This window comes from Lycorma delicatula, chromosome 10 (assembly GCF_047948215.1).
Source record: "Lycorma delicatula isolate Av1 chromosome 10, ASM4794821v1, whole genome shotgun sequence".
Classification (NCBI taxonomy): Eukaryota; Metazoa; Arthropoda; class Insecta; order Hemiptera; family Fulgoridae; genus Lycorma; species Lycorma delicatula.
In genome coordinates, this window is record NC_134464.1 from 109954532 (window position 1) to 109978314 (window position 23783).

General features: G+C 29.7%; 1 pseudogene; it reads right to left on the reverse strand.

The window, feature by feature from the left end:
* Positions 1–9719: 9719 nt before the first annotated feature.
* LOC142330942 (dynein heavy chain, cytoplasmic-like) overlaps positions 9720–23783 on the reverse strand; it is an 88330-nt pseudogene continuing 74266 nt past the window's right edge.

A 23783-nucleotide genomic window follows, 5' to 3' on the forward strand; every position in this document is an offset into this window, starting at 1 on the left:
AAAATAAGATTGGATCAGTAAAGAAATATGAGTGAAGTGGTAGGCCATCAGTACTTATGAAGACATATCGACTACTATGTGATGTAGTCTTAACAAATTCGTACAAAAGTTAGTTTAACAGAAAAACAACTGCAACAAGGGAATTTGTAATACGCTCAGTCTTGTCCCATATAAAGCGATTCAAAAGTTATTGGCCAGAGACTGTGCAAAGAGAATTCAATACTGGGAATGGTTTCAACAGTTTCTAGACGATGTTTGTGAGCTGCCAACAATTTAAGCACAAATTTAATTTATTCTACCGTTTAAATATGAATTCGATTCTCTGTGAAAAGAAACTCTAAGAAATTAAATCATTGGCCTTCTTGGTTAAATGTCATCTTCAATTGATGATCACTTTTAAATTGTGAAAACCATTCATAACAGTCCAATCGATCCAGACCATCATCTGCGTAAACTTGTTACAAAAGTTGAAACGTCTCTGTGAAAGTTTTCCCAGTTTCACACAAAATTTTATGTTGCATCGTCGCTCCTGAAAATCACTCATCACAAAAATGCGGAACACAATTCTGCCAACTGCACTCAATTAAATTTCTCCATTGGCATGTAATTTAAAATGTTCAATTTTTCTGAACAGACCTAATATTTATAATATAAAAATATACATTGTTCAAGGAATACAAACACCAGCTATAGCATGTTATTACTGATGACAGCATATTAGTAATAATGATATTACTACTAAGAGATGGATGAAAGCAATAGCCTCCAGATCTTAAGTCTTCAACTGTCAGTCCTGATGTCCTCTACAAACTATAGCAAGAAGTGGACTACACCACACTGGTGTATGAAATATGACTCACGCAGCTCACACTGAATTTTACTGAACACAACATGAAATCTTAAAATGTTTATCCTTAATTTGCCCTTGTTTCATGTCTCCCTCTTTTTTTTTCTAAATTGCAATAATTTAAAACTGCACCAGACTTTACGAATGTAAGCTAAAGACAATGAACAAACTTTGCCAGTGAATTCTTGGCAAAACTCAAACCCATCTAGTAATGTTCAGTCATGTGATGCAAAATTTCAGGGAAAAGCTTGAATTACATAGCATGTTATTATATATAATAATCCAAGAATGTAAACCATTCGAATGACATAATTTATTTACAGTAAATGATCAAAAATTATTTATGGACAAAAAGAATAAATAATTTTTTTGGCTATGAAATAAAAATTTAAATAATATCTATAAATGTTTTTGTTGTGGGAGATAATTCTCTTGGACCCTATTTATGAAATAGCGAGGTTTTATAAAAAGGTGTTTGTATCAGTGTAAATGAAATATATGTATATATAAAATTATATTTTAATATTATTGTCTATTATTGTGAGGATATTTATATAGGTAAAACCAACAATCATTTAAAGCCAGATTTTATGAACATTTTAGGCTGCATTTTAGACTGCAGCACTTTCATAGATATTATATAGAAATTTCATTTACTTAAATAGAATCAGTATTGTATTTGGCTGACCACATGCATGTTACCTAATTGACTCCATATACCTTGCATATATGTTTGTATTTTAATCTATTATTTTTTAACTTTTTAATCTTTAATTTTAATATTTTTTTACGTTTAATATGTAATTATACAAAAGGTACTTTTTTTAAGTACAACTGATGATATGGGATTCTATAAAAGTACAACAAAATAAGGTAAGATATCTCTTAATTCTGTTCTTGGGTGGATCGAGTTGATTTACATTATATAATTATTAGTACACAGGTGACACGGGTTTTGAAAGGATTGATTTTTAAAAAATAAATATATATATATATATATGCCAAAGACAAAAGTATAAAACAATTTACCAGGAAGAGTACAGAATTTATAGACAAATACAATAACAAATATATATATATATATATATATATATATATATATAAAATAAATACATACAATTGAATTCAGTCACAAAATCTTCATCATCATCATCATCAGTTTCAATGCCAGGTTTAATAGTGACAGCATTACGTTTCCCTTGAAATGATATAAATACTTTTCTACGAGCGGGTAACATAGAAGCTGCTTCTTCCCAAACATCACCACCAGGTGCCCCAAGCACAGGTGGTACTATAATATCAAATCCTCTTCTAAAATTATTAAATAAAAATGTAGATTGGACAACAATAGCTCTTGAAGTTAATTCTGGTGATACAGGTACATATTTTAATGAAAGATCCTGCCTTGAGAAATAAAGTAGTAAATGATTTCTTCCTGCAATACAAAAAAAAAAAAAACATTTTAAATGAAGTGATAAATATATTCTTATCTAAAATATAACATATATTTGCAAGATATATTATCCTCAGAATGAGTTTTCATAACATAAAAGCAGTGACCAGATCAAAGCCTGGTGTAGACAAATTTAGACCACATAGACGAAATTAGAAATTCTAACTTTTTCATTATTACAATGTACTACCATTTCAAAAAATTACACTAAAACCTAAAAAAATATCCTTTTACAGTACTCTTTATATTTTGACTTTAAGAAGTTAAAGTCAAATTTAAAAAGCTGACAACACAGTTGTAGAACTTTCCCGGAACATGGCGCCATGTTCCGACAAAGTCCTACATCTGTGTGATTTTGCAAAAAAACGTTTTTTGCAAATATTGTTATTTTTTAATTGTTAATAAACAACGTTCCTAAGAAAAAATATGACCTTCATTAAGCAAAATCTCGAGATATTGAGAATGACCTTGTTCTACAGCCTCACTCTCTTGACCTTTTAAGTTGAAAATTTAATAGCATCAATGCATTATACGCAGAAGTAATCTGACCAAGTTTGGTCAAATTATTTATGAAAATCATAGCAATATTAACCTAAACCTTATTATTTATAATTCAATACTGCTTAATCATAAAAAAAATATATTCTTCAATCAGAAGATTAAAAATTAAGCCAATTTTTGACAAAAACTTTTTCCCTTTAAACTATCAAAATTTTATTTTTTCATTAAATAATTAAAGATAAACCATATAAATCATTCTATCTGGTGAACAGTAATATTTAATATTCATTAAAAAAAAAGTATAATATGGACCTTCTCCTTTTATTGAAGTCAGTTGAAAAAAATTATCCTAAAAAATGGCTTCACTCAAATAAAGCTACTAAACAGAACTACTTATATAATAGATAGTACAAAGTTTGATAAAAAAATAACAAGAACTTTTGAAGTGCATGCGATATCTTGTGAATCTTTATTCTATATACTGATAATACTGTCAGTGATGTACATGTCAATTTTTAGCCAGCTGTAACATTCAGTTTGTGTTTGGTAAGCAAAAAAACAAGATGTACGTTATTGTGTTTGGTGATTTTTTGTGTGGCGAAATGATGGATCAGAGAATTTATCTGAAATTTTGCATTAAACATTTAATTAAGTGCAGCAAAGCATTTAAAAGGTTTAAGGTCTTTGGTGACAATGCTACGTCACAACCATAAGTTTATGAGCAGTACAAACACATTCATGAAGCGCAAAAAGACATGTTGGATGACACGAGGTCTGGGCACCTTAGCACATCAATCACTGATGAAAATGTCAAAAACATTAATGATACTGTGCTTGCTAATGACAGAATCACCATTAGAGAAGTTGCTGAAGAAATAGGAATTTATATTGCTCAAGCAAAGCGATTTCTACTAAAGTTTTTAACATGAAACAGATGGAAGCCAAATCTGTACCAAAACTGTTAAATTTTCAACAAAAAAACACTGTGTAATCACCACTGAACAAATACATACTGACATAGCTGATGCCCCAGACTCGGTCAAATGCATCGTAACTGGAGATGAAATGTGGGTATAAGTGTAGGACATCGAGACGAAGGCTCAACTGTCTAAATGGAAGTTTTCTGAGGAGCCAAAACCAAAATAGGACTCAAGTTTAGTTAAATATGAAGATCCTTTTAACATTTCCTACAATAAAATAAAATTCTCCACATGAATTCCTTACTACAAGGACGTAGAGTCAACAAGGAGTTCTACCTATTAGTTTTACACAATCTGCATGAACCAACTTTGGAGGTGAGGTGACCCAAACTTTGGAGGGACAACTAGTGGATTTTGCACGACACCGTGTAACACTTTACTTATCCAACAGTTCTTGGTAAGATATAACACTGTTGTTGTGATGCCACAACCACCCAATTTTCCAGCCCTCCCTGTGTTGTTTTCTTATTTCCCAAAATTAAAAGGTCAACACTTTCAACACTAGATGAGATAACGGTAAAATTGCAAGCTGAGTTCAAGATGATAAAGAAAGAGCATTTTCACCAGTGTTTTTTAAACTGGAAGTTAAGTTGACATAAATGTATAAAACAGGGGACTACTTTGAAGGGAAAAGCATAAATTGAAGAAAGAACAAATACTTTTGGAGAAAATAAAAAATTCTTGTTACTTTTTGATTAAACCTCATAAACATTTAAAAAAAAACAATGCCATTACGCTTCCACTGTTACTGAAAAAAAATTAACAAATTAATTAAAAATTTAATGATCAAAAACATCTAAAAATATTTCAAGGATGAATTTTTAAATAACAGTAATTAAACAGAAATACAATTTAACAGAACATTTTAAAAATTCAACAGAATTTTTTTGTTTCTTTACAATTACTTAAACTTAAATCTTTCAATTAACATTTTCTAAATTTCTATGTTATAAATAATATTATACTTTATTAATTAAACTAATTTTATTCAACTTCACATAACTGCATCACTATTATTTCACACAATTGATATTTAAAAAAAATTAAATACAGGCTATACTAGTAACTTCTTTCTTTTACAGAAAGTACGATATTACTTTCAGTAACATGGTGTGAACAGGAGGTGAAAATGAATCTTCTTTATGTTTTTAGGTATAAATAATATGAACAAAACCATTCAGTTGAATTATGGTTTAAACACGTTAAATATGTATGTTTAAAAACATTCATATATATATATATATATATATGCACACACTTATAGGCTTATTTATAAAATTTTGTGGCTTGAAAATCTCCAAAAGTAGTAGTTCAATTTCTAGGTATGCTGTACTAGTTAGTGTATGTAAAGTTGGGCATGGACATCTAAAAATTTGATGAAGATTAGTTAAGTAATTTTTGAGTTAAGTTCAATTTAAGGTCAAAAAACATTTGAGGTTATGTTGATTGTGTTTTTCATACGAGCTAACGCAATGAGTAGTGGTGAGCGAGTTGAAACTTAATGCTTGTATGTTGGGTCTAGTGGTTAATTGAACTTATGTAATGTATTGTACTCTGAAAAATCAGTGCGTTTCTTACTGTTAAATAGAACAGCATCAGAAACAAAAATTGTTCTTCTGGCACAGTATTGCGCAGTTTTTTTTTCATTAATCTTATATTTTGTGAAGCTGCTCTGACCAAGGTTTCGCCACAATTTTCTTTGATTACTCAGTGTGTAAAAATATTGGAGTAATTCCTTTTTCAATCATTAGATTAGCACACTTATCAAATGTTGATTAGAGCTACACAATGTAAAATTATAGACTACCTGAATAAGTATTTATTTATAAATTTGCCAATTGACAAACCTCAATTTTCGAAAACATTTATTGGTAATAATTTAATCAGAGCCAACTTTTATCAATTCAACTATACTAATTTAATTTACTAATTTTTAGCAAGAAATTATTATTTAAAAACTTACCATCACCACCCCAATACGGTAATTTCTTAAGATGACTTAAATTAACTGAGCCTTCACCTTCACCAATAAGTACAATATAAATACATGCTTCTTTAGGATTAGATGTATAATGAGGATTATAACCGACAGTCTGCAATATACCAGTACGTAGAAATGAAGAAATTGGTAACACATCATCATATTCATACAAATAAACTGGTAATCCAGATGTTAATGCACATCTTGAGTGATCAAAGCACGATGATAGATGACATGGCGATGATTTAGTTAGCGGTGGAACATTGTATGATGGTGGTGAAGAGGCAAATATTGCTAAAGGCGGTGAAAGATCAGGTGTATTCCATTGTATTGCTTCTCTATATGCCATTTGAGCCTGTAAATAAATAAAAAATTAAAAAAAAAATACTTTTTCATAAAAAGAAAGAAATGTCATTTTTATTAGTTTCCTCCTTCCTTTTTTATATTATATAATTTCAGCATAAGTATTAGGTTTTAATTGTGAAACAAGACTGAAGATGGTCTAAGGACAAAAAGGGATTTCTCCATTGGTGAATTCTGTTTTTTATTAATCCAACAAAAAATTAATTTATTAATATTGATACCCAATAAAATAAAAAGAGTATTATGTTGAGATAATTTTGAAAATTTTGAAATATGTTAACATACATGATTATTCCATTAGTTTATAATCAACCAAGTCTTTTTCACAAATCTAAATGAGGGATTGCAATAAATAGAAAATGTTAAAAAAACACATATTTTACAATATTTATGCCCCCTAAAAAAAATTTAAAACATGCTTTTAGAAAATGGATTACCCAGTAAAGACAAATAAAAGATAATTTTCTTTACAACAAAGTAATATATATAAAAAGTAGTCTATTTTCACAACCACAATGTAAAGCATGGGTCACGTACTCACTTCTATTTTGCACCTTAACTTTTTTAGTTCATCCAAAGAGATTTACTAGACATTGTATACTGAAGCTATCATTTCCATTTTGCATCAAATCCTTTATCAAATTTGAAGAATTTATCAAATACAAATCACAGCAGAAAATTGAAAAATAAGCAATATTTATAAACAAATATTACATGCATTTCTAAAAATATGATGAAATCTTTAAATATAATAGAATTCTGTAGAAAAATAACTTTTTTTTTGTTCACTCATTTGACTGGTTTGATGCAGCTCTCCAAGATTCCCTATTTAGCGCTAGTTGTTTCATTTTAGTATACTCCTACATCCTACATCCCTAACATTTTGTTTTACATATTCCAAACATTGCCTCCCTGCACAATTTTTCCCATCTACCTGTCCCTCCAATATTAAAGCGACTAGTCTAGGATGCCTTAATATGTGGTCTATAAGTTTGTCTCTTCTTTTAACTATACTTTTCCAACTGCTTCTTTCTTCATCAATTTGCCGCAACACCTTTTCATTTGTTACTTTATCCACCCATCCGATTTTTAACATTTTCCTATAGCACCACATTTCAGAAACTTCTAATATTTTCTTCTCAGGTACTCTGATCACTCATGTTTCGCTTCCATGTACAACTACGCTCCAAACATATACTTTCAAAAATGTTTTCCCGACATTTAAGTTAATTTTTAACATAAGCAAATTACATTTCTGACTGAAAGCTCATTTCCCCTGTGCTATTCGGCATTTTATATCGCTCCTGCTTTGTCCATCTTTAGTAATTCTACTTCTCAAATAACAAAACTCTTCTACCTCCATAATTTTTTTCTTCCTATTTTTATACTAAGTGGTCCATCTACATTAATTCCACTACAATTCATTATGTTCTTGTTTATTTTCATGTGATAGTTCTTGTGTAGGACTTCATGCCATTCATTGTTGCTTCTAAATCGTTTTTACTCTCAGCTAAAATTACTATATCATTAGCAAATAGTAGCATCTTTATCTTTTCACCTCGCACTGATACTCCAGATCTAAATTGTTCTTTAACATCATTAACTGCTAGTTTTACGTAAAGATTGAATGGCAGGATCTAGCAATTATTGGAGAAACATCTGCAAATCTTCTTTTGATATACTTTGAGTCACTCCACGATAGATGTCTATAACATCATGAAGAAGATACTCTTTCAATGATAACTTTAATTTTAAAAATAAGAAATAATCGCAGTGAGACAAATCTGGAGTAGATTGTTGAGACTAATACTATTTTTTTCATTTCAAAAATTCCTGGACAAATATATCCAGGAATTATGTGAATTTACGAACTGTCATTAAAATGAAATCAATCACTTGATGCCCTTAATTTGAACCCAACAAATTTTTTTTCAATAAGTGTTCCAGAGTTCTTATAGAAATGTCCATTGACGGTGTAGTATGGACAACAAGGATAATTAAAATTGAAAATACTGAAGGAGTCAAACTGTAGGTAATACAAATTATGCTTTTTTTCTATTTCTGCTGTGTACTAGTAATTAATAGTACAATTGCTTCCAAAGGTTTATCCCTTAGTGAAGTATTTTTTCCTTTACTGTATTTACCAGAATTGCTAAATGGTGACATCCATTTAGCACTGATGTTTAGTATAAAATTATACTGAAAATACAAAGTTTCATCTTCCATCACGATCAAATTCAAATAGTTTTATTTCTAAGAATTTTTATTTCATAGATAATATCTGTAAAATGTATAGTCATCTTTGATCATCTTATAATGAATATTGCACAAACTGGAAAAAAACAGTCTTTTTGCATAAATTTTATTTTCTAAACTAAGATTTGTCAATTAACAACAAAATCAGTTGTAATCATTTTAATAGTCGCACAAGAATCCTCTTAAACTCATATTTTTAGTTTTGTACCTTGTTCCTTGTTACAAACAGAAGTTGGATGTCATCATCTTCTAAAAAAAGATAAAGACATCCACGTGAGAAGATGAAGAGGATTTAAGTTTTCCTTAATCTTCTAAAAACTTAAAATTCACGAACAATATTTTATATACCGGGATATTCAACATCATTCATTTCTTAAATTTTTTTTCTATCGATCCATCATATTTTTGTAATTTATCATTGAAAGAACAAGTGGTATGAACCCTAAAATTACATCCAGTATACAAATACCTGGACTCAGTCTTTCCCTTTTTTGTCACACATTATTTAGAAATACCTCTTCCTATTGAGAAAATTGTTGACCCTAGAAGGGTGTTTGCAGTATCAGCTATTACTTTTTGTACGCATTCATTCATATTTTGGACAATACATGAATTCATCATAAAAAAAGTAACTCAAAATATTTTATAGAAGAATTTAGCCAAACCTAATGACTGTTTCTGAGGAGATACTCATTTTGATAGGTATGCAATGTTTTGATGGACAAATAATATTCTGCTGATGTGATGCAATTACCCTCATGCTCAAAAGAAATAAAAAAACTGATACGTGGGCATATATATAAAAATTGAGTTCATCCACTCTAGTGTACAATAGATTATCATTTTCATCAGTGAAGTCAGCTTCAAAAGTGAATTGTTCTTCATTATTTTCCAAAAAAATGTTTCATGTATTCATGTAATTGTTTAAGATAATTTAATATAAGATAATGAGAAAAAAACTATAATAAAAATAAGACAAACTACTCACAACAAACCAAGCATGAAAACATAAATAAGACGACTTAAACATAACTAAATAAACAAATACGTTGGAATTTACTAGGATAAAAAAATAAAAATTAAAATAAAAGCTATTGTAAAACAATAAAAAATTTCCCTGTTAGTTTCTAAACTACTTTACTATCAAGCAATGTGATCAAGATGGTAAAAAAAAGTGGAGTATTACAAAAAGCCACTTAGCAAAGCTGATTAGTTGCACTGCTAGTGATCAACAGGTTCCAATGTGACTAAATTAATGATTGCCAGTTCTAGGGTTAAGAGAAATAGTTGAAACCAAATAAAAAAAATAAAAAAAAGGTATAAATTAAGATACCTGTTCAACTGATAGTTTTAATCTATCCAATTCAGTCTGTTGATGTAGAAGATCTAATTTCAGTTGATCTATTTTATGATCATAAGCAGCTACTTCTGCTTGTTATCGTTGCCTTTTATTCTCTAAATCTCTCAACTCACTGCTTACTGAACCTGTAAAAAAAGATTCAATTTATATATTTGTAGATTTAATTTGGTAAGCATATAGTTTAATTAATAAAAAAGAAAAATTATAATTTTTTTACAGACCATTATAATAATAGATAGTCTAAAAAGTATTGAGCCTTTTGTACATGTATTTCCATGCCTTTTCCAGCATTAGCATATGCTGGAAAAAATTGAGGAAGACCAGCATGTAAGCTGTCATGACAATGATAAGGACCTAAATATCTATCACCAAACAGCATTAAACCATTCTGAGAAAGCTGGATAAAAAAAGAAGCTCGACATTTGGGTGCCGCATGATTTGACTCCGAAAAATTTATTCTATTGAATTTCTTCCTGCAAATCTCTACTGAAACTTAACAAAATCAAGGTGTTTCTGAAGCAGTTGATCACAAGTGATGAAAAGTGGATAACCTTCAACAAAAATGTGCAAAAAAGATCATGGTCTAAGTGAGGAGAAGGTTCACAGTATGTGGAAAAGCCACAATGATGCCCAGGTAGGTTATGCTGTGCATTTGGTGGAATTGGAAGGGTATCATGCATCACCAGCTGCTGCCTCCAGGCAAAACAATAGACTCAAACCTGTACTGTCAACAATTAGGGCAACTGCAACTGGTCAATAGAAAGGGTTTCGTATAGCATGCTGACAATACCAGACCACATACATCTCTAACAACCCGTCAGAGATCGAGAGAACTTGAGTGGGAGGTTTTAATGTAACCATCGTGTAGCCTGGACCTGGACCTAGCACCATCAGACTATCATTTTTTCAGTCTCTGCAGAACTCCCAGAATGGTATTACATTAGTTTCAAAAGAGGTCTGTAAAAACTGTGTCACAATTTTTTAACCGGAAACCACAGTAGTTCTACAGTGACGGGATTATGGTGTTGCCAGAAAATTGGCAAAAGTCATTGAAAAAAAATAATGCAAATGTGGTCTCATGATGTTTATTTCCCAATATCTATGGAACACACTTATTAAAACTAGAAACCACTGAAGAAACTTCACAATTTGTTAGAGTTATATCACTAAGACAGTCATTATAATTAAAATCTACTTTTGTATAATTCAAATTGTTAGAAGTGTAGACAAATCTAAATTTCTTAGCAAAAACGTTAAAAATATCTTGTCCGTTATCAGCAGATTCATTATTACAGTATAAGGTCAAGGTATAAATCTATAATTATTTTTCTAGAATTAATCCATTCAAGATCCATATCAGCTCTGCACTAATAATATAAATTCAAATATATATGATTCAACTTAACCCACCCAAGTACATATATAAGACAACTCTTACCTTATTTGTATATTTATAATTTTTCATGAAAGTACTTCCATGGAATCCGATATCATCAGTTGAGTGATATTTATAAATTTTATAAAATTACATATTAAACAATTAAAATTGCAATTACATACAAGAGTATATATAGTCATGTAATAAAATATATTAAAAACAAAGTAAAAACATGTATGTGGCCACCTATTGCAGCATTTATGAGTGTGTCTCCTTCAAAATCTGTCTGTAAGTTGATCTGTTTATATTTATATTTTTTTCAAAATATCCAGATTTTTTTTTCAATTTCTAATATTTCTAAATTATTATTAACATCTGTAATGGAATATTTACTGTTTATTGATAAACTTACAGACAGATTTTGAAGGAGACACACTCATAAAAGCTACAATAGATAGCAGCACTTTCACAGATATTACATAAGATATTTATTTAAATAATTCAGTACTGTAGTATTTGGCTGGCCACATTCATGTTTAAACATTTGTTTTTAATATATTTTATTATATAACTTCATATACTTTTGTATATAATCGCAATTTTAATCTTTTAATCGTTTAATATGTAATTCTATAAAATTTATAAATATCACATGACTGATGATGCAAGATTCTCCAAAAGTACTATTGTGAAAAATTATAAATATAGAAATAAGGTAGAAGTTGTCTTTTAACTGCACTTGGGTGGATTAAGTTGAATTATATATAAATGGATTTAGATCTATAATTATCAATATTTTTTACATACCAAAAGAAATTTTTAAATTTTTTGGTAACAGATTCTTCAACCTAATCTCAATACGTTGATTTACAAACTTACATAAATTACGTTCTTTTGTGAACAAACTAAAATAAAAACTTGAGCTTTAAATCTTATACAATCTTTGACACTGACATATCCTTTTGTTAATAATGGTGTTTATAAGTTTTCTTTGCTGAACCAGTTTGGAAACTTAGCATGTTTAATGACCATTTTCAGTACATAATTGATAATTATGTGTTTAGAGTAGTAGTTTGGATAAGACTCCTATGCTAATTAAGATCATTATTATTGAAAAATCAATATTAAATAATTAACAAATATTTTATATAAATATATTATTTTACCATATAAAAAGAATAAAAAATAAATATTACATAATTATATATTATAATTTTATATATTAAAAATAATAATAAATTATTTTTCCATATATATATATATATATATATATATAGTATCTTTCATAAATTTAAGGACAAGTTAAAAATAAAAAATAAAAATAAGAGATAATGCTACATCATTTTTTAAATGTTTAGTATTTTGTACGACCTCCATACGATTTTAGGTATGCTGCTACTCTATCAGGCATTGGTTCAATCAATTCCAGGCATTTTTCTTTCGTCACCTGTTGCCACAGACTTGCGATTTGAAGTCATAACTCGCCTTATTTTTAGGTTTTCTTTTAGGAAGTTACAGTGCCATCCAATTTAATAAATTCTCAATTGGATTTTGTTCAGAACTACGAGCAGGCCAGTCCAAAAGTGCCACATCATTTGCATCAAACCGTGCCTTGGTAACTCGTGATTTATGACAAGGTGCATTGTCTTGCTGGAAGATGAAATTCTCAACCAACAGGTTATGGACACTAGGAAGCATGAATTCTTCCATTGTTTTTTATGTATTGTATGCTGTTCATTGTCCCATCCATTATTCTAAGGTGTCCAGCGCCCTCTGAAGGTATGCAACCACACACCAAGACGGCATCTCCACCTTGCACAGCAGGAATGATGCAGGTTGGTAGAAACTTTTCAGTTTTTGTTCGCCTGACCCTAATTTTTCTGTTTGAATACAACTGGAATCTGCTTGCATCAGAAAAGGCAACCCTTCGTCAAGCTTCTTTCAACCAGTTCTTCGTTTGCTTGCAAAACTGACATTTTAACTTGTGGACAGCGCTGGAAGGAGGCTTTGCTAATGCGAAATGTGATTCCATTCCAGATTCTTTTAAACGTCTAGAAAGAGTGGCAGTACTAACCTGAATTCCATGATTTTGTGCTACTTCTGTCGCTATATCAGGCAAACTAGCAGACTGATTAAGTTTTGATACCTTTATAATTGCTCTGTCTTGCCTCATTGACGTTTTTCGTGGTCGACCAGATCGTAAAAGATCAACAACAGTTTCTTGAACTTGCTGTACATATGTTTTTGATATTTTTAATTGTTCAGCAATGTCTCTATATGTTTTATTTGTTTTCCAGAGACCGATTACTTGCCATTTTACTTCTACACTAACACTTTTCGTACCCATTGTAAAACTTTTCACCAACAAAAACCACCAATAAAAAAAACTTTTCACCAACCTAACCTCAAAGAAACAAATGCTAATTCATCATCGTTTTGGTGGGAAACAGCTGATAATAGTACCAACTTGACATTTTTAATTACTGTTGGTATGCCTGACACTCTAGGTTGGTGTACCTGACACTTTTAAGTGATTTGTACATTTTTGAACATTACTCTCTTAAAAACAAAAATTTCATGAAAATTTTAAAATCATTTAAGCTTTTTTAATTCAATAAATAATTTTTTTAGAATTTTTCTTATTACTCTATTGAAAAACTCTAAAACATAGCTTTAAAATGATATCACACTCATTAGACTAGGTTACATATTTTACGAGAAATAGTAATTTATTTATACAAAAATGGGCTAATTTTAGCTCATTTAAAATATTTAAATGACTCCATAAAATTTGAAGCATCAAACTTAGAAGATTGCGGTTTTCGCCAAAAGATGTATTTTTTAAAGCTGTTACTCACAGACATATAAGATTTGTATGTAGTTCATAAGTTTAGACAAACTGACATAAACAGTTTTTCTAAGGTGTCCTTAAACTTATGAAAGATACTGTATATATAATATTTCAGTCGCCATCCATTGAAATACATTTTTCATACCGCTGTGCTAGCTTTATAATTCCATCTTTGAAAAAAGTTTCCCACTGCTGATTTAAACCAACAAATTACTTCAACAACTAATTTAGTTCATCATTTTCAACCTCTGTGATGCTATTTTAAATGGAAAAAGCAATAACAGCTAGGTTGGGACTGTGTATTAAATGTTCGCGGATTTTCCAGTAAAGTCATTTTAATTCTTCAACTATTTTTATTGCAGTATGGTCAAGCAGTGATGATGAGTTTCACTACTGCATCAACTGGTGCTTATATTAATGTACGATATCCATGTCTCTTTTCTACTTACAATGTAGTTAAGCAGTTCATCTCCTTCATTTTGGTAGTGCAGTATAAATATTTTTCCTCATGTTTTTTTGCACCTGGCTGATATACAACTTTTTCCATTGAAATTTGTAAATTACTTAACACAAAAAGTTGGAATTCATTTTATAGATGTGTATTAAAAAGTTTTTTTTTAAATATTTTACAAAGGTAATTTAGTTATTATTTAATGTTTTATCAAGAATACATTTTAACAAGGTAATTGTAAATAAAACAATTCCTGATCAATAAATGAAGATAGATGATCTAGAACAGGACATGTCCCCAATATAGTGTTGAAATTTTGTACACCCTAAATTTGATTAAAGACCAAGATCAAATCAACCAGCAAATATAACTAAAACAGGTTCACCGTAGAGGAATATTTTACACATATGAAGAAGTTTTGTAATATACTAAATGATAAATTAAAAATATAGAATAAACAATATTAACAATATTAAAACAATAGAATAACAATAGAATTAACAATATTAAAACTGACCATAAACTATATACCACCATAATAGGTGCCACCAAAATTATGCAGAAACTGCTTCTACAGTATGCTAAAAGTTACAGCTATTAAATGCCAAATGAAAAAAAAACCATAACATTTGACTGAAGTCTTGAAAACAAATGTAAAGCTAAAACTGAAATTACTTTCTTGCCAACTCCAATATATAGCCTAAAAATACCAGCTTTTGTATTAGATTGCCTAAATTTTGGAAACCATGAGGCTCAGTGCACTGCTAACACCTCCTTACATACATATTCCCATACAAATACTTCATTTTACCTTAACAAAATAAAGATACATGGACAGACAGACTTATCTGTTCTACCAACGCAATGCATATGTCAATAATTCTTTCTCTTCATTTGTTTATATATTCTGTATTTCTCTAATAATAATTATTATTATAAATAACTTGTATTTCACAATCTAAAAACTATAATTATTATAAAATATATGTCACAAAGAGTACACCATTATAAAAAGTAATCTCTTAATTAATAATCTGTTTAGATAATAAACAAGGAAAACTTAGATTCTGCTACTTTAAAAAAAACCTTAAATCTTATACAACCGCCTTTGAAAGAGTAAAGTAATATGTACAACAGTACTTCAAAATTTGAAATATTATGTTTTGTAAAGATAAACAGATATTAAAGTAAATATTACTTGAATTATGCAGTAATGTTCTTTTAATGAAAAAGTTCCCAAAGTAAGGTTGAAACAATGAAAACAAGTGTAAATGTTGTAGAGTGAGATTGTTTACCGTCAAAATGAAAGATAATCATACTAAAAAAAATTTAAGATAAAGGCTGTACCTTAAATTTGGATAGTCTCATGGTATAACAAATTTTCTAACATAAAAAAATTCATACAAACTAAAGTGGAATGGGGAAATACACTAAACCAGTAAAATTAATAATTATTAAAAAAAATATCAATACTTACATTTGAAAGATAATAATGAGTAAATATTGGCACTACAACTAGCGTCAATGTAACTAGAATGATGATACGAGATAATTTAATATTTGCCAACCAATGGCAACTCAGTTCTTTTATGTATGTCATATTTATAAAATTTTCCTGTAATTAATTTTAATCGAACATTCAACCCATTACTATAATTTAATCATATTAACATTATATGCGAAGATTTAAGTGGTGATATACTTAATACACAAACCATCAATGATCATTACATCCAAATGATATGCACAAATAGATCTGAAAGAAAGGAAAATGTAATTGTAATTTATAGTTTAAAATTTATAATTAACATAAAAAAATTAGGTAGAAACAACATATAGTCCCACCTCTTTAATGTGAATCACCCAATAATAGAAAATAATTTTTTTTTTAGGAAAAACTAAAATAAAAAAATTACTATGCTTAGTTATTATAAAAGATAAAACACTGCAATCAATAAAATCATGGAAAAATGTACGGGCAGAAATGGATTTCATAAATATGAAAGTTAAACTATTATAATGAAAAATGAAAACAGAATTGATAATACAGGTTATAGATGAAATTAAATAAAATGAAAAAGGAATAGATTCAAAAGAAATGAAACTAGAATATGAAGGGTAAAAAAATCGAATAATACTTTTCTACTAAGTTGTTATCAGTAGTAAAGCAGATGTAATTGTATTCTGATACTGTCTCCTTACAAGAAAGACAAATAATAGAAATTTGTATAATGACTACAGAGGATTCAGCAACTTGATTTGTCTACTTCATAAAACCATTTTCCATTAATCATGAAATTCTCCTGCATAAAAATGTCATCATTACTTAACAACTATGGTTGATCCTTTCTTTTTCTATAAAACAAAGGAAATAAATTAATGTATAACAAAATCACAGGTAATATTTAAAGAACTTTACATGCAATTCAAATCAATCAGAAATTATACCATTCATTATACACTTCCACCATTACAATATAATTTTTCAGGTTTTTATTTCTCTTCTTGATGGAATACATTAGCAAAAAGAATACAATGATTGTAGTAAGTGTAGAATGAAGTATAACCTAACTTAAGTAAAAACCTGATTCAAAAACAGTAAGGTAAATTAATATTAACGAATGCAGGTACTCAATCACAAAATATATATATTTGGCGATATTATGCATATATTTATATATATTTATTATTATGCCGAATTTATACATATATTTGGCGATCTCCGTGGAGTGGTAGCGTCCTCTACCTTTCATCCGGTAGTTCTGGGATTGAATCCTGGTCAAGCATGGAATTTTTAATACGCTACAAAATCCCGTTTCCTGCTTACAAGCTTCTTTGTAAGTTTCTGTTGTAAATCAATTCATAAAAAGGTAAATAAGATAACTTTAAGGCAATTCCAAATACTCTCGCTCATTACAATACATAACCGAAAAAAACATGATTAAAACAAAACTGCAAACCCATGAAAATAATCACTAATACAATAAAATAAAACACTAAATATGGCAATTCATAAAAATGAAAAGAAACAGCTAAATAATAAATTTTATAATCATAAACTCTTTTATAACCTCAATTTCATACATAACCTAAACAATTTTTAACAATAAAGAATATTAACGTGTTTGATATATTGATAAATTATTCACAATGAAATACATACTACGAACACATTGTAATAATATTTTTCACATTTTACAATAAAATTAAATACACTATAACGTGTAAAAAAACAGTATTTAATAAAACTACACTACTCGGAGTTGAAATTAACTTGATGTCAATATGAAAACTTCCAACGCATTTTGACCAACCTAAAATCTTCAAGATAAAAGTATAAAAATTAATATATTTTAAATTACCAAAATTAATTTTTTTAAAAAGGTAAAAATCATAATTTTAAAAAAGATTAAGGACTTAGAATAGTGCTGACGATAAGTATGGCACTTTTTTGTGACGAATACTTCTTTGATATAGATTTTCCTTAAAAGTATTAAACTTGGTGGAAATTATGCGTTTAATTTACTGAAGTGCATATACCTTGTAACAAACTAACTAGAATTTGAAAATAAAACATTTTATTGTAATAATTAATTGTAATAAGAACTTTCTAGTTTCTTATCATTACTGTGCACATGGCGCCAACTATTGAACAGTGTTATAAACTGTTAACACAAGATAATATTTTTCTCTTTTAATTTTGGTGGATATAGTGTGAATTTTAGCACTGAAAATCATTCATTTATATATGTACTAGCTCCCCGTCACAGCTTCGTCCGCGCTATATGGTTAAATACGTTTCCCATAGCGGTCAATATTTTTATTATGTTCATTAGTCAAATAACCAGAGGCAGGTGCAGCCAGTCACACAGACATACAGTAACAGTGGCAATGGCTGTGGTCGTTGAGCCACAGCGCCGTATACCTTACCACTCATTAAAAAATCAGAATAAAAAAAAACCGAATATGGTTTTTAAATATTCATCTGAAGAGTATTTACAAGCCAAAATCTACTGAATACCTCGTTTACGATGATCGGAATTGGGAAAATTTACTATTAGTGTTCAAAAATTTTTTTTCTTCATCTCCTTTCAAGGTCGAATTTAGAAATCTAGAAGTTGGTGTACTGACATAAAGATTACACACCAAAAATCAGGTTGATTTCTTCAGTAGTTACAAATAATTAAAAAAATAACAGGGTTTCAAAAAACTTCAAAACTCAATAACCCATGAAACTAAAAAAATGTATAAATTGGTTTTTAGATGTTCATAATCAATCAGTTCAAACCCAGCTCACATAGTGATTAACTCTCACAGCTCACAAATCATTAAAGTTTATGGTTCAAAGGCAAATCTCCACTACTACATTATATATAGATTTTTTAGAGATTTTTCGAGATGAAATATATCAAAAAAACTTCTCAGTTATGCTAGAAACAGGGGTAAAAATTTAGTTGTGAAGGATGGGGTAGTTTTTTGTTTACCCCAAACAAGCATAAACCCTCTTAATATTTATATAATAGTAAAAATATAGATTTAGTTCTATTATTATGTAAATTTAGTAAAATTAGGAAATGGTGTTAGGGAGGAAGAAGAGGAAGTTGAAGGGGATGAAAGGGGAGAAACAATACTGAAATCTGAATTTAGGAGAGCATTAAAAGATTTGAATGGCAAAAAGGCTCCTGGAATAGATGGAATACCTGTATAATTATTGAGTAGAGTAGGTGAGGAAGCAATTGACAGATTATACAAACTGGCGTGTAATATTTATGAAAAAGGGAAAGAACAATTAGCTTAACTAGCCATGCATCCAAAATTTTAACTAGAATTCTGTACAGAAGAATTGAGAGAGTGGAAGAAGTGCTAGGAGAAGACCGATTTGGTTTCAGGAAATGTATAGGGACAAGGGAAGCAATTTAAGGGCTCAAATTAATAGTAGAAGGATGATTAAAGAAAAACAAACCAACATACTTGGCATTTATAGACCTAGAAAAGGCATTCCATAACATAGACTGGAATAAAATGTTCAGCATTTTAAGAAAATTATGGTTCAAATACAGAGATAGAAGAACAATTGCTAACATTTACAGGAACCACACAGCAACAGTAATAATTGAAAAACATAAGAAAGAAGCTGTAATAAGACAGGGAGTCTGACAAGGATGTTCCCTATCCCCGTTACTTTTTAATCTTTACATAGAAATAGCAGTTAATGATGTTAAAGAACAATTTACATCCGGAGTAACAGTACAAGGTGAAAAGATAAAGATGCGACGATTTGCTGATGATATAGTAATTCTAGCCAAGTGTAAAAAAGATTTAGAAGGAACAATGAACAACATGGATGAAGTCCTACACAAAAACTACCGCATGAAAATAAACAATAACAAAACGAAAGCAATGAAATGTAGTAGAAATAACAAAGATGGACAACTGAATGTGAAAATAGGAGGGAAAAGATTATGGGGGTAGAAGAATTTTGTTATTTGGGAACTAGAATTACTAAAGATAGATGAAGCAGGAGTGATATAAAATGCCAAACAGCACAGGCGAAATGAGCCTTCAGTTAGAAATATAATTTGTTTACATCGAAAATTAATGTAAACATCAGAAAATGATTTTTGAAAGTATATGTTTGCAGTGTAGCTTTAGATGGAAGTGAAACTTGGACGATCGGAGTATCTGAGAAGAAAAGGTTAGAAGCTTTTGAAATGTGGTGCTATAGGAGAATGTTAAAAATTACATGGATAGATAAAGTGACAAATGAAGAGGTGTTGCAGCAAATAGATGAAGAAAGAAGCATTTGGAAAAATATACTTAAAAGAAGAGACAGACTTACAGGCCACATATTAAGCCATCCAGGAATAGTCGTTTTAATATTGGAGGGACAGGTAGAACGGAAAAATTGTGCAGGCAGGCAACATTTGGAATGTGTAGAACAAATTGTTAGGGATGTAGGATGTAGGGGGTATACCGAAATGAAACAACTAACACTAGATAGGGAATCTTGGAGAACTGCTTCAAACCAGTCAAATGACTGAAGGCAAAAAAAATTGTGTAAAATATTCATTTAAATTTATATTTATTATTCATTCGATTGTTTTGAATAATTCAGTTTTTTAATTATTAACAGTTAATTAACTGTTCACAGTTCATCAATTCAATTTATTAAAGATTTTGCTTCAACTGCCAAACCTCCACTACTACATATAAACATATACAACACATATTTTTTTTTTTTTTGAGATGAAACAAATCCAAAAACCTTCTCAGTTATGCCAAGAAATATGGATAAAAATTTAGTAGCAATAGATTGAGAATTTTTTTCATTTATCCCAAACAAAAAACTCTCTTCCTCTTTATATAATAGTACAGTTTAATTAATAAATACAAAAAATTACTCAGAAAAAAGTAATGTTAGAAAAAATGAAAAAAAAAAATTCATTATTTTACGATATTACCGATCTCCATGGTGGAATGGTAGTGTCTCTGTTTTTCATCTGGAGGATCTGAGTTCAAGTTCCGGTCGTACAGCATTTTTTCATACCCTATAAAAAAAATTATTCATTTTATTATATTCATCAGCAGTTGTTTGAAGGGTGTAAACCAGAATAAAGAAGAGTAATTGTTAACAGACTTTCTCTTTTTCAAATCCATTATAGACATTCTGCACATTTATTCACTGTTATGAAGAAACAGATTTTAGATATGTAATTGAATTAAAAAAAAATATGTTAAAATATTTGCCTAACTGATGTTATAATGCTGTTTTTACTGGTTCGTTTTTTCAATGATGGAGAATCTTAAAACCCATACTTTTAACAAGAACAAACGATTTCAGACCTAATTCTTTGGGTCAGTAACACTACACCCCCACCATAACCTAAAAAAACCACATTTTTAATCATAACTTCAATACCAGTGAACCAATTTGTATTTTATTTGTACTAAATTACTTGTCATTCAAAGACCCTTCCAGTGAGTTGTTACAAGCTACATCGTCTCATTTAAAATAAAATAAGTTTTCAACCCTTGAAAATTTACAAAACATTTAAGGGCGAAATGTTGTGCTGGTAATTTAAAAAGTAATTTTCACAGTTTTAATACACGAATTAAGATTATTTCAAACGGTTTAAGAAGTAATATCATGAAATTTTACAGTTATTTTTGTTGAATTTAAAAAAAAGTAATACCTCAAATGTTATTTTGCACGTACCCCGAGTGAATAAGTGGATTTTAAATTTCTTTTCACTAAAATTCATTATTTTTTCGGGTTGTCAATTAATGTAATTAATTGTTACCATTGCCATTTATGATTTCGGAGTAGGTGTATCCGAGAGGGTGGGTTCCTCCTCTTTGAAAATAATTTTAAAAAGATTCCCCCAAGAATGGAATACGTACCTGCAAACAAAAAAAACGATGGGACTGATAGCTGGTGGTAACTATTGAAATGATCATATTATATATATATATTCCTATACCTTTTTTCTTTTCCTGTTTAGCCTCCAGGAATTACCGTTCAGATATTACTTCAGAGGATGATATGTATGAGTGTAAATGAAGTGTAGTCTTGTACAGTCTCAGTTTGACCATTTCTGAGATGTGTGGTTAATTGAAACCCAACCACCAAAGAACATGGGTATCCACGATCTAGTATTCAAATACCTATAAAAGCCTTCCTATACCTATAAGAAGGCAGCTCTTTTACTCCGCGTATTTATGGAACGTTCCTTGTTCGTTCCCTTTTCTAGTTTAGACGGTAAAAAATATATGAAACTGGTTTAGTTGTTTTTTCAGTGGTGGTCAGAAGATGGCGGCAAGCAAGGGCTCTCAGATAACCTCATCTGTCCAAAAACACACTGGAAAGGCTAAAGAGAAGCTAATTAGTACAAACTAATTATATATTTGTTTCCACCGAAATTTAAATCAATGGTGTTTTAAAGCGGACATTTTATTATTTTTTTTTTTTGTCTTCAGTCATTTGACTCGTTTGATACAGCTCTCCAAGTTTCCCTATCTAGTGCTAGTCGTTTCATTTCAGTATACCCTCTACATCCTACATCCCTAACAATTTGTTTTACATATTGCAAACGTGGCCTGCCTACACAATTTTTCCCTTCTACCTGTCCTTCCAATATTAAAGCGACTATTCCAGGATGCCTTAGTATGTGGCCTATAAGTCTGTCTCTTCTTTTAACTATATTTTTCCAAATGCTTCTTTCTTCATCTATTTGCTGCAATACCTCCTCATTTGTCACTTTATCCACCCATCTGAGTTTTAACATTCTCGAACAGCACCACATTTCAAAAGCTTCTAATCTTATCTTCTCAGATACTCCGATTGTCCAAGTTTCACTTCCATATAAAGCGACACTCCAAACATACACTTTCAAAAATCTTTTCCTGACATTTAAATTAATTTTTGATGTAAACAAATTATATTTCTTACTTAAGGCTTGTTTAGCTTGTGCTATTCGGCATTTTATATCGCTCCTGCTTCGTCCATGTTTAGTAATTCTATTTCCCAAATAACAAAATTCTTCTACCTCCATAATCTTTTCTCCTCCTATTTTCACATTCACTGGTCCATCTTTGTTATTTCTACTACATTTCATTACTTTTGTTTTCTTCTTGTTTATTTTCATGCGATAGTTCTTGCGTAGGACTTCATCTATGCCGTTCATTGTTTCTTCTAAATCCTTTTTACTCTCGGCTAGAATTACTATATCATCAGCAAATCGTAGCATCTTTATTTTTTCACCTTGTACTGTTACTCCGAATCTAAATTGTTCTTTAACATCATTAACTGCTAGTTCCATGTAAAGATTAAAAAGTAACGGAGATAGGGAACATCCTTGTCGGACTCCCTTTCTTATTAGGGCTTCTTTCTTATGTTCTTCAATTGTTATTGTTGCTGTTTGGTTCCTGTACATGTTAGCAATTGTTCTTCTATCTCTGTATTTGAACCCTAATTTTTTTAAAATGCTGCACATTTTATTCCAGCCTACGTTATCGAATGCCTTTTCTAGGTCTATAAACGCCAAGTATGTTGGTTTGTTTTTCTTTAATCTTCCTTCTACTATTAATCTGAGGCCTAAAATTGCTTCCCTTGTCGCTATACTTTTCCTGAAACCAAATTGGTCTTCTCCTAACACTTCCTCCACTCTCCTCTCAATTCTTCCGTATAGAATTCTAGTTAAGATTTTTGATGCATGACTAGTTAAACTAATTGTTCTGTATTCTTCACATTTATCTGCCCCTGCTTTCTTTGGTATCATTACTATAGCACTTTTTTTGAAATCTGACGGAAATTCCCCTTTTTCCTAAATATTACACACCAGTTTGTATAATCTATCAATCGC